Source organism: Cervus elaphus, chromosome 33 (assembly GCF_910594005.1).
Source record: "Cervus elaphus chromosome 33, mCerEla1.1, whole genome shotgun sequence".
Taxonomy (NCBI): Eukaryota; Metazoa; Chordata; class Mammalia; order Artiodactyla; family Cervidae; genus Cervus; species Cervus elaphus.
This window is the reverse complement of record NC_057847.1, coordinates 23,610,002-23,631,714: the sequence shown is the minus strand read 5'-3', so window position 1 is coordinate 23,631,714 and position 21,713 is coordinate 23,610,002. Positions and strand designations below refer to the sequence as shown.

Below are 21,713 nucleotides of genomic sequence, written 5' to 3'. Positions count from 1 at the left end.
TGGGATTAAAAGGGCTTTGCCTGCAGTGCTGAGGACTTTGGACTAGAGGTGATAGACGGCTACTTAGCAGACCAATGTCATGATCAGATTTGGGCTTTTGGAAGACTGCTATGTCTGCAGTGGGAAGGGCACGTGGGGGTGGGGGAGAGATTGAGGCCATAAAATATGCAAGGAACAAAAGCAGAAGGGGAGATCAAAGAGCCCTGTCCCAGGAGCCGGGGGTTGGGGGGCTGTATTTTAGCCCTGCTCTTCCACTCCTTGGCCTTGGGGCGGTCACTTCACCTTTCTGGGTCCCTGGTTCTACCTCTGTAAAATGAAGAGAGTTGACTCAGGGGTGGTTACTGTATGCCTCTATAAGACATCTTTCTCTGAAACTCTCTCTTCCCCTCCCCTCACTGTCTTTGGACCACAGACTAGAGCAGAGCGGATCAAAGTGATTGCCTGACTCTGACTGGATCAGTCCAGCTCCTTTCTTCAAAACTTTGGGCTGAGAGTCCGTCTAGGTATTGGGAACCAAGTCACATTAACAGCAAAAGGAAGGTTCTGAAATCCTACTCGTGCCCCAGAGTGGTCTCTGTTCTCCTTTCTGATACCTGACTGTTCAACTTGTCCTTGGTTCTCCTTGAGTTCTTGCTGCCATATACTTGGAACATAAAGTTTTTCCTTAGGCTAGATTGTCAGGTTCCATTATGTACAACCAAAAATGTATTATTCAGGCTATTCCCTGATATAGCACTTGCTGAGTCTGAGACAAGGGGATGACACACACCTACTTGTAGCTGGTTTAGGTCCAGCCACATCTGATCCAGGCTGGTGACATGGTTGTAGGGTTACCATCAGATCTTCAATCCTTCTGTAAGATTTCTCCACTCCTCTGCTGATGTGTCTGAAATGTCCACTCCAGAAGTCACGCCTATGAATAAGAATGTCTGTACAGGGCCAGTGTCAAAAACAGTCTAGGATAATCCAGTTCACTAGTTACTTATCTATTGGAACCTACAGGTATTTTTGAAGGGGAAGATTTTGATGATGGAGAAAGTTAGAAACTATCTGGATCAAAAAATCCAACAAGGCAGGAATGAGATTCCAGGGCAGCCAGTGATAGTTATGAATGACCCCAGAGATGGGGAATGTCACACCATCAGTGAACCCACCTAAAACACACTTCACCATTTTACTGTGGGTCAACCTTGGTCCTCTTAGAGGTTCTGTGAGTGTCTGGCTTGGGTCTTCTTCATGGTCTCCATTGTCCTATCTAATTCATATGAGTAAGGAGGCCTTCTAGAAAGCCTAACTGAGCAGGCTCGGGGAAGGGTTTTGGCAAGAGCATGTGCTTGAATCCCCAGTGCTGCTTCTACCACTTACTGACTCTAAGGCTTTAGCCAAGCCACTTAATCTCCTGAATTCTGTTTCATTTCTTACAGGCTCCAAGCAAAACGTAAGCAGAGGCCATATAGGAAGATGTTTAGTAAGTGTTCACACTGAAAGAAAAGAAGACTATCTGTACCTACCAAGTTGAAATATTTTTCACAGGCAAAAGCCTTCATCAAGATGCTGTTCAGTTCACTTCAGTCACTCAGTCATCTGTGCCTTTTATGCGGCCCCATGGACTATAGCACCCCAGGCCTCCCTGTCCATCCCCAACTCCCAGAGCTTGCTCAAACTCATGTCCATTGAGTCACTGATGCCATCCAACCATCTCATCCTCTGTCGTCCCCTTCTTCTCCTGCCTTCAGTCTTTCCCAGCATCAGGGTCTTTTCTAATGAGTCAGCCTTTCGAATCAGGTGGCCAAAGTATTGGAGCTTCAGCATCAGTCCTCCCAATGAAAATAAGTGCAAATCAAGGAGTGTGTATAGCATAGATTTGTCAGATTTTATGTTTTGTTCCAAAATCTGACTTCAAGAATTCATCTGAGAATAGGCATGACATCTCAGAAAACCTTCTGTACTGCTGCCCTGTCATTTTTACATCTCTATCTACTGACATTTCACTGGTTCACCAGTGAGCTAGATAATCAGAAACAGGGTGGTATTACATACAAGACCTAGCTCAAGTGAAGGGACTCAACAAATGTTCACTTTCTCTTAATTATAAAACCATTAGATTTAGTCAAGGTTAGGAACAGTTGCTAAGTTAGTTCTTTCCATGAAGCAAGTGACATTAACCACAGCAAAATGCTCTTCTTTATTGACTGGACCGAGATTCACTAACATAGACAATGAAAGCACGTTTGGGGGATGATCCTTGCCAAGTCCACTTTGATGTTTTTGTTATAAAAGACCAAAGCCAGATGGAAGTGATAAAATGGCTAAGCTGGGTGCAAAAATATGAGACAGAGGTATGTTTTCCCCCACTGAAATATTCTGCACCCTCCCCAAGTTACAGAAGAGTGCTTCTACTCAAAGTCTACAGATCACAGAGCCCTTGGCCAGACCCCAAAAGGCCTTGAGCAAAATCTGACTTTGAGTTAAAAGTAGAAATGGATTCTGAGCATCTGCTTTGGAGGCCTCAGATAACACCCTTGCTTATCAAGCCTTGATCAGAAAGGATGCCAGAAACACATGGAAAGGTCTTGCCCCTCTGACCTTCCCACCATAACATTTGGAAACAAGAGGACTCAGAGCACTTTAGGAGAGGCTTGAAGAGTGGTTAGAGTGCCTTAGTTTAGTTCCACACGCATTTATCAAACCCATCACTAACGCCAGACGTGGCAGGAGCCAGGGTGAAATTAGGAACATCACAGAGACCAGAAGGCACTTAGCCTCTGCAGCCAGAATTGCTACGGTGTACCTGCACCTTGGCAAATTCACATCCAGACACACATTTGATTTGCAGGGTATGTTCTCTCTATATGTTGCAAAACTGATGCAGCAACACTACAGGCATTATTAATTTTTGTGGTTTTCTGTGTGTGGGCTCACCGTGTTCTAGACATTGCACAGAACATAATCCTGGTGCTTTCAAATTCAATATTGCATCATATCTGAGACCTCAGTTGCCTAGTTTAAAAATAGCCTAAGGTATGTGATAAATTATGTTACAGACGATGATGCATAGTAGAAACTTGTAATATCTGAATCGAGGGGCTGATTTGAGGAGTAAATGGTATAATTCATGAAAAACACTTGATTTAGTGCCCAGACCATTGTAGGTCCCTTGATTCACATCTAGCATCATCAAGGTTTTTATCAAATCAGCAAATGGTTGCTCCAAACTCACCCAGAAGATTACGAATATGGTTAGATAATAATTGATAAATTTATTCAATCATTGGGTTGGAAGGCGTTTTGAAAGTTCATCCAATCTCTCCTTAGAGCCAACTGAACTCTGTCAGCCTTATTCATAAACCCAGTTTTTTTTGCCTAGTCTAAACATGTTCAGTATGAATCAACTTTTGATAGTACTCTTCTTTAGTGCCTAAAATCAGAATTACACCTATTATTTGTTCATTTATTTATCTATTTGAATAAGCTACATGTGCTTGCCAGGGAGAGAGGTTTTCCTCTAACTTCACAGGCAAACTTCAAACAGAAAATCTCTTTATGGAAAGACTGGCCAGATGCAGGTATATATCTCTGGGAGTTGTCCTGGTTTCTTTTCAAATTAGGCAATGAATATGCTTCTTGACATGCACACACAAGATTTGTGGCAAAAACACCTTTCTTTCATGTAACTGATTTTCCTTTAATCCCAACCCTAATGTAGATCATTCTTGATGCATAATCTCTAATGGACTTTGAACTAGCGAGTGTTAACTTTGAATAATGAAGAAATAAATGACAGTTTTCCTTATAGCTGGGTTTAGGAGACATGGGGTTGAGGGGCAATGGAGGTATAACTGCTCACCTTTCACCTTGGCACAAGCAGGTGAAGTGCTGAAAGGAAGATATGACAATAAGTTTAAACCCTGGGGCTGAGTGTTCCCAATGCCTTTGCATTCCTTGGTTTGTAAGGCTGTGTTTAAAATAAAAAACCGTCACCAAGACAGAAAAACTGCTACAGTTATATCACGGCACACTGAGTTGCAAACCTTTTAATGAAAGACATAATTCTTGGGTTGTCTACATCATACTATACTCTCATGCAAAGCACTTTAATGCCTGGTGTAAATTACTTTCGACTTTCTTAGCATGTATTGCATTTCTTAATCATGGGTATTCAGTTCTATTTTCCATTTGGAGTCTGGGAGAATCATATCCAAATGAAGCTGGAGGACTTCCCCTCCCGCAGTCTCCCCTTCTCTGGTCCCACTCTCCTCCCTGCCCCCTTCTTTTCCTCCTCACCTCTGTGCTGCCCATACCATACCCCCACCTTCTCTAGGACAATACAGTTTCTGGGACATCCTCAGTTGGAGACTATACCCTGGTCCTCAGTCAGAAAAGTGAACAAATAAAAAATACACCTTTCCCCTGGACAGGGTATTACGTCTTCAGAAAGGCTGCAGGCCACCCTGCCCAGGTCCATCTGTAGAAAGATGAAGCTTGTCCCACAGAGCTCTACCCTCCTCATAGCAGGGGACATTAGAATGGTCGCCAAGAACCTCCACACGCGTCTACTTCTGAGAAAGACACAGCTGCAGGAATTTCAAAATATCCACACAGAATGCTGGGGCCTAGGGTAAGCGCACACCATGCGCTGCCTGCCTGCACTGCTGCTGTGATCGTCTCTCAGAAGCACCAGCGAGACCAAACCTTTTCCTGGCACATATCTCCCATCATCTACTTCTTCTAAGGCAGAACGAGTCATTCATGCATACGTCCACAGCACTGTCCATATACCTCACTATACCTCACTGTCCACATACTTCATTATAGTAACTGACACAATGAACTACAGTTGGTGGACAACATCTTCCTTGACAATTCTGAAGCACTTCTGGGGTCCAGATTCCTTCCTCTAAGAATCCCAGGGCAGAGCACAGTGCTGGTACATAATAGTAGGTGCTCAGTCAAAGTGTGTTAAATAAATAAATGGTATGTCTAATGGAGAAAGATGTCAGATTTATACACTGCCATTTAAATCATGTATATTTTCATTTCACAGTCTCCAAATTGTGTAATGAAAGTAGGAAATACTCTGTGTCTGGAAAATATGCAATGATAGTAAAACATTGCCATGTTTATCCATTTTTAATTCAGGAGATTGGCAACATGGCTGTAGTTGAGATTTTTAGAGGGAGGAAGTGAAAATGTGATACATCCTCTGCAGTATTCCCCTTTTTTTCCCTGATGGAAAAAAAATGCAGCTTTTACTTATTTATCTATAACATTTGCAGGGCTCTATTTTTTCAGCTGGTTCTTCCTATTCAGATTTAGCATCTAAATAGGGGGCTAGCCCAAGGTTAGCTAAGACCCTGGATGAGCTGAGTGCTGGCATCTGTCCCTGTGACTATTGATTCTGGGGCTATGCCAGGTCCCTGGGGATTGGAAAGATTCCCTATCTGAGGCTACTTGGCTCCTAAAACCCTTCCTCCAGCCCTTGCCAACTAAAACACAGTAGGAGCAAATGTTGTGCGGCAACTGGGTATAAACACAACAGTTGGAATGCTTCAGAAAGAAGTCTGGATTTCCTGGTTAAGTGTATTCAATGCTAAAACAACAATAACAGTGTTAAAAACACATTTGGGGATTGTTAGAATGCCTTACCCACTGATTCTCATTATCCCTCTTAGAGACTCACTGGATGCACTGATGTCTCTGAGAAATATTTCCTCAGGAATTCTCCCAGATGCTATGTCCACACAAACTAGTTAAGGTGAAGATTAAAGCAGGCTTCTGAGTCAAGTAAATGCAATCATGTTTGTTAAGTCAACACCTTACTTCATATTACTCATAGGAATAGGGGAAGGAGAATAGAGAGACATGTGTTCTGCTTTGGGGCTGTGGCTCTTACAAGCACTGAGATTTCAGGTAAATTGTGTGTCTAGTTCTCAGCTTTCTCATCTGTAAAGTGGGTAGGTCACTCACAGAGATCTCTGAAGCACCTTCTAGCACTGAAGATCAGTGAGGATCACTGCTCTCAGAAATTAAGCAAATGTCCTTGGCCCAGCGTGATCTGTGTTTGAGAGGAGAGTTAAGGCGCTTAGTTTTCAAATCAAGGTGTTTGCACAAGGACAGAGAATCTCATGAATTTTTACCAAAGAACTACCTAGTGGGGACTACCTCCTATGGGCTGAATTATATGCCCTCAAAGGAAGATGTTGAAGTGCTAAACTTCAGTGTGAGAAAGGTCACCTTATTCTGGAAACAGGGTCTTTGCAGATCTAAGCGACTTAAGATGAGGTCATGAGGGTATGCCCTAACATAGTAAGACTGGTGTCCCTATGACATGGAGAAATTTGGACACAGACAGAAACAGAGAGAAGACATGAGAAAAGGCACAGGGAAAACACTGTGTGAAGATGCCTCCATCCATGGCAGAGATTACACTGGAATCTCTGAGCCCAGGAATGTCTGAGACTATCAGAAGCTGGAAGAGGCAAGGAATAGTCCCTTCTCCACAGTTCCAGAGGGCATGTGGCCCTGCCAGTACTTTGATCTCATACTTTCAGCCTCCAGAACCAGGAGAAAATCGTTTCTATTGTTTTAAGTCACTGCATGGCAGTACTTTGTTACAGCCACCCTAGGAAATGAACACAGACTTGCCTCAAATCTCCAGAGCCCAGGCTCCACTTGGTTTCTTTGCAGGAGGAGGTGGATATTTTGCCCCCTGGGTGTGCATTATCTGACATTTATCAGAAGAAAAATTGGACAAGAGATAAGAGGGGAGAGGGAGAAACGGGGAACGAAGAAAAAGTAAAGGGTAACTTGTTTTGAAAATGAAGATGGCAAGGATCGGGCTTGATGTTTAACTGGTACACACAGGTACAGTCTAACAGCTAAAGTGTTTCTGTAAACACCCACTGCCAAAACCCCCTGAGTGGGCCACTGTCAGAAGACTGCCTGCCCGCCCGCCACTTACATGCTCTGTCCCTTTCCTGGGGCCCCTCCGGGATTTTCCCCAGAGTCCAAGAAATGAAGGACTAGCTGTGGGCCTACAGGGCTCTCTACATTCTGCAGAGCTGCCTCTGCCATGACTGCTCAGTCCCACTGGTTAATGATATTTCTGCTTGAGAGCCTTGTTCATTTGAGCGGTGGCAGTGGGCCTCTGCAATTGATGGGAGAATGTGCAGTGAAAGGAGATGAAACCAGAGGCTGCTGGGAGGAGGAGAAGAGAAACAGGCACGCAAGAGATCAGAACCACTACAGTTGTTACTGCCCAGTTGAAATGGTGCCTCACCTAAAAATCCCTCTGGCCTGCACGTTCTTTTCCTAGCACCCCACCACTGATTCAGGAGGAGGGGCGACGGGAGGAAGGAAGGTACAGAGGAGAAAGGCTGGGAAGGGCCAGCTGCTCACAGAGACATGGTGAGACTGGCTGGGACGTGACCTCAAACGTGCCCAGTGGGCCAGCATGGATGCCAGGTAGGTCCCCAAGTGTTGAAGCTAATGGCAGAGGCTCAGGTGGGTTGGCAATGCCCAGGGAACAGGAAACTCTGCATCAGTCAGGCTTGCTAGTGGAGGGGGGAGAGGCAGCACTTGCAACAATAACCCTTTCACCTCTCTATATGACTTCCCTTCACAGAATCCTCACAAGACTTCTACAAAGTAGACCTTATCATTAATTCTCAGGTTATAGATGAAGACTCTGAAATGCAGCCAAGTTAAATATTTTCCCTAAAATCCTGAGACCAGGAAGGAATGCAGCCAAGATTCAAACCCAGGTATATTTTTCTCCAACACCTGGACCCTTAGCCATGGGTCTGTTGGCTTCCTGTAGAGAGGTTGTCTGGCCATGTGTAAATCAGAAGCTGCTCAGATCTAAGAGTGTATCACATGTGCCAACACCAATTCAAACGTCCAACCAAGTAAAATATATTGACCAAGTCAAGATGACACATGTTCAGATGAAAATCCTGTAATAATGAACATTAATGGGTTGTCTTCCCACATTGTCAGAGACTTCTATCCAAGTGACATCACTTAATACTTATTGAATATCCATCATGAGTTAAGCAGAGGTTACACTACAGTCACACACTGGAATTTCTCAGGTTTCTGTACTGGGAAAAAAATAGGCAATATCCTCCATGGTCAAGCAGTGATCTTGAGAGATTAGATGTTATTCCTACTCTAACCCCATCCATACACTGATTGGATGGATACAAAGGAGAATTTCCAAGATACAATTCAGATTTATGGGAAACATAAATGCAATTCTTCTTAAATAAGATTTGCCTTTGTCATCTGGCTGACTCTGAAGCATTCTTAACTCTTTATCTATGCTTACTCCATCAACTCCATTTGGTAAACTTCATCCAAGCATGCTCTCAAATACACCGCCCTTTAGAAATTAATGTAATTGTGATTCTACCAACCTCAACTAAGCTAATAAGATCTGAAAGGTCATCGTGGTACTAGACATGCTATGAATAATACTTGTGAATGCAGCTCAATGACTGATTCAAACATGACAAGGAAGGTCCTGGGGAAAACCAGCTATTTAATTTCTAGTATACTCTAGTATGTTCTAAGGCACCTTTAAATTTGGGCTTGGTTCTCATGCTCATTGTTCATGCATTCTTGGAGCCTACAGTAGGAGGAAAAGAAACTATGAAAACTGAGGAACTTTATTTCATTCCTGAGTCCATTATGGTCTCACTCTTTAGAAAGATCCTAAATCATCAATGTGCTTATTTTACCTATTCCCTTTAAACTCACCTCAGCCAAGTATATAAGGCAAAACAAGCTAGGAATAAAAGGCCAGGTGGCTGGAACTGAACAGATAAGGACAAATTAAAGTCACAGTTAAGAATATGCTTTAAAAACTGAAGTAAAGAGTTTATATTTTATTCTAAGGGCAATGAGATACTATCAGAGGGTGTTAAGCAAGGGTGTGATATGACCTGATTTATGTTTCCAGAGGATGTGGCATCTATGTGGCTTGGGCAAATGAGAAGCAGAGAAATGATTCAGTACTGAACATTAGTAGGGATGGACACAAGTTCAGATTTGGAATGTGCTTTAGAGTTGGAGTCCACAGGACTGATTAATTTTGCTGGATTTGGGGGATAAGAGAGAAAATGATGCAGCTGCTAACATATTTGGCTTGAGCAACTGAATGGATTGCAGTGCATTTTTACGAGATGGGAAAGATATGTGAATGAACAAATCTGGGGATGTGTAAATCACAAGTTTTCTTTGTTAAGATGCCCATAGGATAATCATGTGAAGATTTTACTAGGCAGTTTGCTGTACAAGTTCTTGGATTTTTGTTAAGCACCAGTCTCATTCCTCATGTAATATACAATCTGTATTAGTCAAGACAATTCTTTTTAACATTTCCTTGTGGCCTTTTTTCGCTTTGGTTTCTGCTGTTTCCCACTCAGTCACTCACCAAATATTATCTAGCACTTGTTATGTGAATGAGGACAATGCTGGCTCCAACATACTTCACACATAGCAGCTCTCTCTCGAATGTTTCTAGAATAATTGAATGAATGGGTGCAATGTTCAGGTTCTCTTGAGGCTTAAGTTTCAAGGAGTGAATAACCTAAGACAGAAAATAATAAGTATGCTTTAATAACTAAAATGCAAGGTATTAAGTGGTGAGTTGAGCAGAAAAATTACTAATAAAGGATTGTGGGAGTTCAAAAGAAGATACGGAATTCAGGAAATCTGATACCTTCACATGATGGAATACCATTCAGTAATGATGATGAATAACCTAAAACTATATGCAAAAACATGAATAAGTTTCACAGACATAATATTGAGCAGAGTAAGCCACATAGAAGAATACACTGTATGATTCCATCTGTACAAAGTTCAAGAAAGACAGAACTAACATCTGGTGTGAGAAGTTAGGGTAGTGGTCACCTGTGGAGGGGCTGTGACTGGTCAGGAGCATGAGGGGAATTGTGAGATTCTGGTTATCTTATTCTTGGGTTTTATTTATGTGAATGTGGTAAATGTGTTCACTTTGTAAAAACTCACCCATCTGTACGTTTAGGATTTGTTCATCTTTTTCTTGGAGAAGAAAATGACTACCCACTCCAGTATTCTTGCCTGGAGAATTCCATGGACAGAGGAGCCTGGCGGGCTACAGTCCATGGGGTCGCAAAGAGTCGGACACAACTGAGAACGACTTAGCATCTTTTTCATGCATCATACGTCAAGAACTCTGAAGAGCCTGGAATTTACCTTAGTTGCAAGCCTGCCATGGTTTGGGGATACTGGCAGGAGACATGATACTCTTGGGTCAGAGACAAAAGAACTGAGGACTCACAGTGTGGTCAGCGAGATGAGCCATGCTTGCTTCCCCACCTCAAAGTTCCACAGGGGAAGCTCAGATGGATGCCGCACAGGCGATGGGCTTGTGTCCACCGAGGAACCCTGAGCTTAGAAAACCCAAATCTTCCATAATGGAGACCAGCAAACCTGCCCCGCCATGGAGGGACACAGTGTCTTCATCATAGTAGACAGTACACAGGCCTGTCCTCCACTTGGGAGGGAGACACTGTTTTACAAGACTCTTCTCTTCATACTCATCCTTGAAAAGACAGTCAGGAACGAAAGTTACTGGTCCCTCTCTACTCATAAGACAGGGAGAAATATGAGGACCCCCCCCCCCCCACCCACCAGAGGATTATCTCACAATATGGCATACTTCAACAAGCAGCTTACACTTAAAAGTCTGTAGTATTTTAGCTAGGTCTTCGTTGAGCAGGATCAGATTGAGGGTAAGTGAGTTTTGTGTAAGGAACAGGGAGAAGCTGAGTGTGAGTATAGGTTTTCCCTACTTTAAAAGTCTTCCAACATGGGAAGGTGAGTAAAATGAAACTCAGATGGCCAATTTTACTGTCTTTTTTACTGCTCAGATAAAGATTTGTAGAAGGGAAGGAAATCACTTTAAAGAGTGAAACAAGATTTTGAGGAATCGTCTGTGGATCTGATGCATCCTTTCCCCCCTCCCTCAACTATGTAAGAGTTTGGATTATGTAAAGCTGAGATTTACAAAATATTTCCATCATAGTATGTGCACAGTTCAGTAGATTTTATTTTGAAAATAAACTAAAAATATAGAAAGTAATAAACTCAAATAACCTTAAAAGTTTTTTATTTCCATAATTGAAAATTTTAAACCAAAATTATATTGGTCCTAATTAACTTTACTTTGAAAGACAAATCTCCAAATTTCTCCTGTCTTATTTACAATAAATCCAGATGACCCAATAGTGCTTAAGCACAAATGTAATGCACTTAGTGCTTAACATTTTCTTAACATTTTCTCTCTGAAACATTCATTTTTATGCTACCTAGGTAAGAGTGTGGAAGTGAATATTAAAATCCCAACCATATTTTGGTGCTGATGCTGCGTTTTCACGTTTTATGGTCTATCTTGAGCTGTTTGATTGAATGGCAGTCTGCTGTTTAATCAAGAGCCATGTGTTATTCTATATAAGTGTACTGTATTATAAAAGTGAATATAAAATTAATTTCAGGATATATATGTTTAATTACATAGCCTCATGTTACATATCTGAATCAAATTGTGCATTGCCTCTTAATAGAGTGAAAAAGTTTGGAATTAATTTAAGCAATGAAGCTTGAGGTTTTTTTAAGGAGGCTCTTCTCAAATCATAACTCAGTTCTTAAAGTTGGTTCCTATGTGGTCTTTCCAATTCAGCCCCTTAGGTAGGGAAGTTAAGGATATAACATTTATTGAATGTTTGTTCTGCACCAGGCAGTGGAAGTAGATGGTTCTAGATATCACCTTGTTTTAAAGCCTAACAAAATTCCATGAGGTGAGTATAATTATTCTCATTTTATACATGAACAAACAACTCAACAGTATATTCCTGGAGGCCACACCATGAGTAAGTGGTGGAACTAGGATTTGAATCCAGAGCTGTATGTTTTCATAGTAAAATTACTTTTTAAAAATAGGACTTGCATATGGGGAGGGGAAAAGGATGACTTTATTTTACTATGTTAGCAGTGGTGTGATTAGAGATAATTTTTAATTATTTATTTCTGTCATTGTATATTTTCTGAATTTCTAAAGATGTGTAAGTATATCTGTTTATTTAAATGAAGTATAATACTTGAATTGACCTTGAGAAGTCATTCAGGTTTAGACTATCAATGGCAAGGGTTCCCTTGGACTCTGTCCTTACAATGTTTCTTTACAAGGGAAATTTGAGTCTGGTAGCCTTCTGAAAGAAAGCCCAAGCTATGAAGTCGTTGCTGGGAATCTGATAACCACAGGCTGTGAGTGTGTCTCCCTCAGAGATGTTAAAGGTCAATTTGGGTCTGAAAAATGACCAATTCAGTGTTCCACTATGAGTTGGAGTAATTCTAGTGGGTGGGCCTTTGATGGCTAGACTATTAGCTTACGTAAGTAAAATCTACCACTGCTTCCTCACCACCACCATTAAAAAAAACAAAAAACTGCTCTAATAGCTTATCGAATCATGGAGTCATTTTATTTACCTTCCTTCCCTGGTGGCTGTCAGTAAAGAATCTGCCTGCAATGCAGGAGACCTGGGTTTGGTCCCTGGGATGGGAAGATCCCCTGGAGAACAGCATGACAACCCACTCCAGTTTTCTTGCCCGGAGAATCCTCATGGACAGAAGAATCTGGCGGGCTGCAGTCCATGGGTTTGCAAAGAGTCGGACACGATGGAGGGACTACACTTATAGAGAATGGATAAACAACAAGGACCTATTGTATAGCACAGAGAGTTACAGTCAATACCCTATGATAAACCATTTTGGGAAAGAATGTGAAAAGAATGTGTATATGTGTATAACTGAATCACTTTGCTGTGCAGTAGAAATTAACACAACATTGTCAATCAACTATACTTCTGTAAAACAAACTTAAGAATAACAACTAGCCTTTTGTTGTATATATCCTTGTAAAAGTTTGGATCAAGATTCAAGTGCTTATTTTCTCCCATACATGTACCATTCCATTTAATATTTCTGAAGCTGATTGTCCATAAGAAAGTACTAGGATACTTTACTATAGGTCTGCTAGGAGGGTATAGTAAATGGTGTGGTGTGCCATCTGGATCCCTCCTTTTGGACCATGATGTCATTTCCCACAGTCGCCAGGAATGCTGTCTGCTGCCAGCTCATGGTTGAGACTCTCCTCAGGAACTGCCCTGACCAAAGGAACCTTGCCTCACCAAGGTTACCAGTGCTCCTCGGGGACAACTGACATCTAATGTCTGGCCAGAAATGGCACATAGTCCAGCATCCTTGCTTCAATATGGCCATCCCAGCTCCAGGTCTCCTTGTAGGCTCATCAGAGACTCCTGTTGCAACCCCAACACACTCAACTTCCCCTTCTGCCCAGTCCTCCTTCCCCCACTCCCTTACGGGTATGGCTCTCAGGAATGCTCACCCATGAACCCTCTCCATGAAAACTGACGTTTCTGAATCTCTTTCTCAGAGAACTGAACCTAAGACTCACCTACATTTCCTATAGTCTCCACTCCCCATTCTGCTCTGGGGGAGCTATAGAGAGAGGAGTAGCCAAAGGTGACCACCCAGTCATGGCACCAGGCAAATCCCTGGGTGGGTCACTTTTCACAAACCCACAAAGCAAGTTTGCTCAGAAAGGGTCTCTAAATCCAGTCAGCTTCTTACTGTCAACAATTTCTATGGGGTGTGAATAAAGCTGGCACTGGTGTCAACTCAAGCTCAAAGACTGATGTACTGACTTCCTGGACTTTGGGCCCCATGGAGTGCACTGCCCAGTCAGAGCTGAGAGTGTTCTGCAGTAGCAGTGGTAAAACTCGGTCTGTAGTTTAGGATGGGGCAAAGATGCCACTTTGTAGGTGATCATCTGTGATCCAACTCTTGGGCTGGGCGCCCCTGCTAATTATATATGAGGAATAATAGAGTTGAAATAGACACTGTGTGCTCTGGGTTTGGTGACTGGGTAGCTCAGCTTCTTCTCCTGGATTTGCGAATACTACCAGGAAGCCCACAACAGCCAACAAAATTAAATAAGATGGCCTCAGCAGACACCACAAAGACAGCACAAAGAAATGTGCTGCAGCAACTTTCTTTATGAAAAATATACTTGAACAGCTTGCAGCAGCATCTGACTTGGTCAATAAAGACTTTGGGATTTAATCGCCCGTGTAAGGAAACGTTCCCTTTAACATCAGAGTGAGCTATTTCCCCCAGTACTACAATATTGTTACATAGTTGTAGACCCTGCAGAACTCTCTCTTGATGGAATCTGCCAACAACCATTCACACAAATGCAAAGGGTTGCTTGACTTCAGTGGAAAAACAGTCCAGGAAAAAATCTTTATGTATCATTGTGAATGGTGGAGTCCCTATTCTACTAAATTTGTTTCTCTACTTCTCAGATAGAATTTCCTCATTTTAGCATTCAAAAAGAATTTCAGAGCTAATTTCACTCACCTGGTAAATTAATTTAGTTTCATGGAGATAAAACTTGTAACAACCTCCTCTAGTTCAGCAGGATGTGTGCATGTGTGCTAAGTTGCTTCGGTCCTGTCTGACTCTTTGCGACCAGGCTCCTCTGTCCCTGGGGATTCTCCAAGCAAGAATACTGGACTGGGTTGCCGTACCTTCCTCCAGGGGATCATCCCGACCCAGGGATCAAACATGTTTCTCTTATGTCTCCTGCACTGGCAGGCAGGTTCTTTACCACTAGAACCACCAGGGAAGCAAGCAGTGCTAAAAAAATATATTTCAAAATAACCAACCAGTAACTCTTGCTGTTAATATCATGTTTGTCGAAATTGAAACAAAACTATAAAACTTACCAGGTTGCCCCCTTACTTTGACTACTAAGAAACTCAGAGCCAAATTTAATGTTTAATTACAATAACAAATCTTAGATTTTCTGATACAATCCCTCTTCCTTTCCCATCCCATCTTCATCCATCTTCCCAACACACAACAACTACTTAGTTTTTATAAAAAACATTTTTAGGAGTTTACTCTGTTTAAAAAAAAAAAAGCAAACACAGAAGGCAAAGAAACATCCTGAAAACTGTAACTACTTCTGTCTTGTTGGTTCAATATTTTAAGGCTGATGTGGGGAGGCAGGTAAATTGCAAGCAATTAATAGTGGGCAACAAAGAGAAGATATTCAAGCTCAACTTTCCAAAGATAAAGAATTTGATGATGAGTGGCTAAATGTGGATTATATATCCACCATAGAAAGGAAAGCAGTCTCTTCAATATGTAATGTATTTTCCAAAACTGAATAGATCTGTGCCTCAAGCAGTTCCATCAGACAAATTGTACCCTAAATCTTCTTTGAACTGCTGGGCTTAAATCAAATTTAGATGTAAAAGGTTTCATTTTTACATAACCTATATTTAAAGCTTCTATTGAGTCTTCAAAATGATTTGCTGCAATGCACGTGTTCTTGGTGTGAGTCCAACTTCTTAACCTGTCTAGAGTTCCAGTGATAAAAGTTCACATGAATTTAAATAATATGCCTGCATCGAACACTTTCAGGCTAGTTATTGATGTTCTCCTTGTCTCTAGTATATTCAGATAAGATGAACTGAATCTTAATAAAAACTGACATTAGTTGGTATGATTCCCTATATCAATACCTCAATCAATTTTAAAATATCTTTCCATATTCTGTGTATGTTGGCATCTGAGATAATGAAATGTTTATGTCAAGGTAGCATGGGCTCTGATGTGGTGGAAATATAACCCTGGAGTCCCGGTTACTTAGCATAATAAAGGTTTATTTCTTGTTCGTGCTAAATCCTAATGTGAGTCATCTAACTCTTCAAGGGAGTTGCCTTCCATCAGTTCAGTTCAGTCACTCACTCGTGTCTGACTCTGCAACCCCATGCACTGCAGCATGCCAGGCCTCCCTGTCCATCACCAACTCCCAGAGTTTACTCAAACTCATGTCCATTGAGTTGGTTATGCCATCCAACTATCTCATCCTCTGTCATCCCCTTCTCCTTCTGCCATCAATCTTTCCCAGCATCAGGGTCTTCTCAAATCAGTCAGTTCTTTGCATCAGGTGGCCAAAGTATTGGAGCTTCAGCTTCAGCATCAGTCCTTCCAATGACTACTCAGGACTGATCTCCTTTAGGATGGACTGGTTGGATCTCCTTGCAGTCAAAGGGACTCTCAAGAGTCTTCTCCAACACCACAGTTCAAAAGCATCAATTCTTCAGCACTCAGCTTTCTTCATAGTCCAACTCTCCCATCCATACATGACTACTGGAAAAACCATAGCCTTGACTAGACGGACCTTTGTTGGCAAAGTAATGTCTCTGCTTTTTAATATGTTGTCTAGGTTGGTCATAACTTTTCTTCCAAGGAGTAAGCGTCTTTTAATTTCATTGCTGCAATCACCACCTGCAGTGATTTTGGAGCCCCCCAAAATAAAGTCTGCCACTGTTTCCACTGTTTCCCCATCTATTTGCCAGGAAGTGATGGGACTGGATGCCATGACCTTAGTTTTCTGAATGTTGAGCTTTAAGCCAACTTTTTCACTCTCCTCTTTCACCTTCCATACTGGGACACAAAGATGCAGGCTGTTTGTATCCTTTGGACCTGCCACCTCAGTACATGCCTTCCTTTCTATAATGGTGGGAGAAAAGAGAGTCAGAGCATTGCCCACTGATTCCTGAATGTTTCAACCCAGGAGTGCCTCTTGTTCATGGCCCATTGCCCAGATCCCATCACGTGGGATGGGAGCACATGGGTGAAAAGTGAACAGCACCTGCTTGATTCAGGGAGTTTTCAGCATTCTGAGCAAGTGATGCAAACTTACTGCATCTGATTCTGTGAAAATACAGGCTCTTTCAATGTCACTATTTTTTAAAAGTGCCTGTTTAATGAAACATATTTAAATGTATATATAGCATCCATGCTTATGATTAGACATATGTAAGCAGAATATAACTGTTTCATAAAATAATTCCTTCTCCCTCACTTTTTATAAGTTATTCTTGTTGTATGGATATGAAGATTATTTTTTGGTAAAAGTATTATTTTTCTGTTTGGGTGATAAAGGTCAAAGACACACAGTCTGTGGGCAGGAAGCAGGGTTTCACTTGAATAAGAGGTTTTTCCTGGTGCCAGGCATGAAATTCTAGGAATATTCTGAGGAAGAAGCAAAGCTCTCCCTTCCAAAGGGAATCCAGGGTTGAAAGGCACTGCTCAGAGAGGCAGGAGAGTGAGGATACTCTTCTCAAAGTGGGTAAGACAATCAAGAGCTAATCTCTTGCATGTCTGGAGGAAGGACACGAAGCAGACTACGGACTGGAGGGCAAGGCTCCTTGACAAGGGCCTGGTTTACCTTTGAGACAGCTTTTAGAAAGGAAGCAGAAAATCTTGTTAATTTAGATGGAGATTGGAATAAAGGAAGTGGGAAGACCCCCTGGTGGAAGGCTATCTTCTGGGAGACAAAGGTAAGGTGCAAGTGGTTGAGTCTGGCTCTCGTGACACCGCAGGGGGTAGGAGGAGTGGGATGTGAGGTTGGGGAAATGGACAGTGGCTTGATTTGCTTCCAGAGTCAGTGCCAAGTCACTGTGGGCTTCATTTCAGGACAATACATGATTAGATTTTCATCTTAGAATTCAATATGGAGTGAATGAATGGATGATGAACAAATTCAAAGGGGGCCACTGAAAACAGACCTCTCACTAATCTGTTGATATACTGTGTGCTCACACACTTGTGATTTCTCAATAGTCTCCACACCAGTGATACATCTTCCTTACCACATATGTAGTAGTGAACACAGTTTTCACTGATAACTGACTGGAACCAGCCAAAGTCATCATACATGTACAGTCTAAGATTTCCACATACATGTGTCAAAGCAGAGGGAGAGGCAGGCCAACAGTTTTTGTGATACAATATCCCAAAAGAAGTATAAGAAAGCATCTTTTTTTACAGACATGGCAAACACAGCAGGAAAAGGAATAACACATTTTTAATTGGAAACATTCAGATTTGCTCTTAATTTAATTCAGCTGCCCAGTAGCCATGATTAGATTTGCATCATGATATATCTTCAACGCTATCTATTTTCATAAATGTGAACTTTCCTGAATATGGTTCTGATGGATCCTGACATTTTAAAATATGTCCTATTGTCCTTTTCTGTGCAGTAGACCAAGCACAGAGTGTTCACTCCTATATCATTGTCAGCGTACTATCAGAGCAGATGGCTACTTCATCACAAAATCAAGAATTAGGGATAATTTATGCAGTTCCTCGCTCTAGAATGTGAAAACAGAAAGCGTTTGCTATACTCAACCCAGCAGTAACAGCCTCGTCAGAGGGCATTTGGTGCTATTCCGATTTCATTCTGTGGAGCCCTAAGCTCTCAGGTTATACAGAAAATTCTCAGAGCATGTGAGTTGATGCTTCGTCCAGGAACCAAATTAAGTCTACAATGCCTCTTTTAGGGAAAACAAAATCCAGTAAAACAGTTTTAAAATGGGAAAGATTATATCTGAACCCTCCATTGTTTCATAGTCAACGATTTCTCCCCTTCATAGGAAAGGGGTTTCATATTCAAAGGAGTTGTTTTTTTGTCTATGAACATTAAATGTTAGACATGGAAGAGCTATTTATCCTCAGCCTGCTGAAGAGAACAGTGGAAATTTCTCTTTATTGGTCTATAAATAAGCCACGTCTGAACATACCCTTTATTGGAAGAGCCACGGCAGCTCATCTCACGTGCCAACAGGCTCGTCAGGATCCCTTCATTTGATATTGCCGTGAGCGTGCCGAGGAAGACACAGACAAAAGATTGTCCTCTACGGCGATCAAACTTATTTAACCTGAGAGCAAGGAGTATTCCCTAGGTGAAAGAAAGATGCACATAAAATCATAAACATTTATGGTTAACAGGTGTTACTGTTTAGGAAGAGCAAGGTGAATCAGGAAAGTGTCATTTAAAACAGCTCAGAAGTGACGAATCAGATGGCCATAGGTTCCTTTGTTTTATAATTACATATTATCAACAAAGACATGTTGGGCTTTGGGGCTTTATCTATATAGTACCAAAGTTAATTGGTTAATTAAGGAAAAAAAGAAAAAGGAAACTTCCCCCTAAATAGCAATTAAGATGCCTGTTTGAATTCCACAGCCAGATGATCTGGTTGCATTCATTTTATATATATATATATATATATATATATATATATATATAATTATATTATTTGTGGCTGTGAACATGTAAAAAGCCATTGAAAATGTCTCAATTATATGGGCAATATAGTCCATCCTTTCTATTTGAATCTGTTTAATTTGTTCATGTGTATTAACTTTTTCAGATTAGCTATCCCGTGAAAACAGACAGCTCCACTAGGGAAATCTAGTTGTGCAGACAAAATTAAAAGGCTATCAGTGTGAAAAGTAAGAACAGACAGAAAGCTTAACAAATTGGAAGGAACAACAAAGCAGCCAGCAATAATTGTGTTCCCTTTCCACAGAAGGAACTCTGTTCTCTGTACATGATTTGAGGCTCATACCCATATTAATAATGATACCTCTTCCATCAATATCTTGGATTATTACCAGTGTCTGGGAGAAATTTTATTGGCTGCTGCAGTTCATTGAGAATTAATTGATATGACACACTTACTCTACATGAACTTGAAAAAAAGTCTATCCAGTGGAGTGATTTAATTCATTTTATGTTAATTATAAATTATGCCTGGAAACAGTTATTAAGGGCGGACTTGTTTCCAGCTCTTGGACTGCACATGTGAGCAGTTTGTACTTCCGACATTCTGGATACCCTGACTTTGGCTGGCTGGCTAACACCTTAGGAAAGGCATTCATTTGGCATTCCCACCAATATTTGTGATGTGGCATGTTCTTAAACAAATTAGGCCAGAAGGAGGCAGCAAAACTGCCCACTTATCTTTATTTGTAATTTAAGCAACAGGATGAGAGACAACTTACAAATTGGATAATTAAAAATATTTACCCACACTCTGTATATTTTAAATAATCTCCTAAGTGTTTCATAAAACTGGAAAGGATGGAGGTGGGGAGCGGTTGCCAAACCAAACGGAAAATGAAAGATGACTTTGAAAAGAGAATGTAAAGAGTTACTGGCCGCATCCTAAAGAACTCTTTATTTTCATTTCCTGTTCGATACTGCTGATGAGTAGATTCGTGGCGATTCTTCCTCTCGGTGAGCGCACAAGTACTTTTATTAAAAGAAGTCCATCAGAATGCGGTGGTTGTTATGCAGGAGCCGTAACTCACATAATGGGGGATGGCATTTCTTTCCACTTGTGCTGCTCCGCTGGCTCTAATAGCAACCTGGAGCTCAATTTCCTCCTCAAGAACATTGCATTTCATGTGGAATGTCAATTATTAAAATGCAGTGTCCCGTGTCTTACTTCTCACTAGATGAATTCATTTGCAAAATTTGCTAATTTATGCAAATGATCCTTAACCTGTAACTGCCTGGAATCTATTTTACTGTTTCTGGCTTTTGGCAGCTTGGCGCCCTAGATGCGGGTTAATGCAAAATTGGTCACTTCTGTCATCATTATGTCGGTTATTGAGTTGTTACCCACCTCCCCCGCAAAGACCACCACCACCAGGAGCCACAGTTAATACTAAGTTGAAGCTGGCTGGTAGCTGGAGTGGAAAAATCTGAAGATTAAATGAAAAATAAACTAGAATGAGAGAATCTGGTACCTGCAAATCCTGACACCCTGAGTAATGTTAGAAGCTAATCACCTCCTTTCTGGGAAAAACTAACTGGTTAATAACCCAAGAAGGGTCTATCAGCTATTGACTAAGACAGATACAGATAGTAAAAAAAAAAAAAAAAAAGAAATTTCTTCCTGAGGGTAACAATTGAACTGGCCTGGGTTTTAGTAAATACACAGCATGATTTTTCAATCTGGGGCCATGGTTCTACACGTAAGAAAAGCAGCAAAAAAGGAATGTTTGTCAAGAAGGAGATTGCTGAGTATGTGTGTGTGTGTGTGTGGCGGTGCACATATGCATGCATTCAGATCTAGGGGGGTACAAGCGGGCCTGCTTGATGTTTCTGTGTCTGACTGTGTGTCCCACAGGTACCCCATACATCAGATCTGGAGGTGTTCCTCTGAATGAGTCGGCCTTTGTACTTTCTTACAGCAGGGGCACCATCTTAATCATCTCTTCTGAAAAGACAGGCAGCAATTTTGCCCCCACTGGCCCTGAGTGTTACACAGTTTATCTTTATGAAAAAGAGCTTTCTGCAAACCTCAGAACTGGTTTTCCTTTTCGTTTCTGAGGTCAGGGGAAGGATTCAGAAACACATCACATCGTTTTTATTGTGTTCTTCATTCTGGCAAATTTCCGAAGGCCATTGCATTGAGCAGTTGAGCAAGCTGGATTGGATTGGCAGGGGAGACTGGACCAGGGAAGCAGATGGTCACGGTGTGTGTGTGAGAGAGAGAGAGAGAGAGAGAAAAGCATAGGTGAGTTCTAGTCTGGATACCCTCCCTGGGCTGCTGATACATAATCTAGCCATCAAACAGTCCCCACCCCAGACTCCTGCATCACAAAGATCTCTCCACTGTCCTCCATGATTCTTTCGTTTAGGCTCGACTTGTCTGAATCTGTGCTACATGTACATAGCCACAAGCTGTCCTTGAAACCCACTCTTCTGA

General features: G+C 41.6%; 1 long non-coding RNA gene across 3 annotated transcripts in view; it reads right to left on the bottom strand.

Moving 5' to 3' along the window:
- Positions 1-21,476, bottom strand: part of LOC122688495 — a 61,817-nt gene extending 40,341 nt beyond the window's left edge. The window contains exons 1-3 of one of the 3 annotated variants that reach the window (XR_006339493.1): positions 21,305-21,476; positions 18,732-18,889; positions 9,437-9,592 (exon numbers count right to left, since the gene is read on the bottom strand). This is a non-coding gene — a long non-coding RNA (uncharacterized LOC122688495). Of the gene's footprint in view, positions 1-769; positions 1,581-9,436; positions 9,593-18,731; positions 18,890-21,304 lie in introns of those variants that run through there. The other 2 variants (XR_006339492.1, XR_006339491.1) reach the window with 2 other exon arrangements.
- Positions 21,477-21,713: the final 237 nt, after the last annotated feature.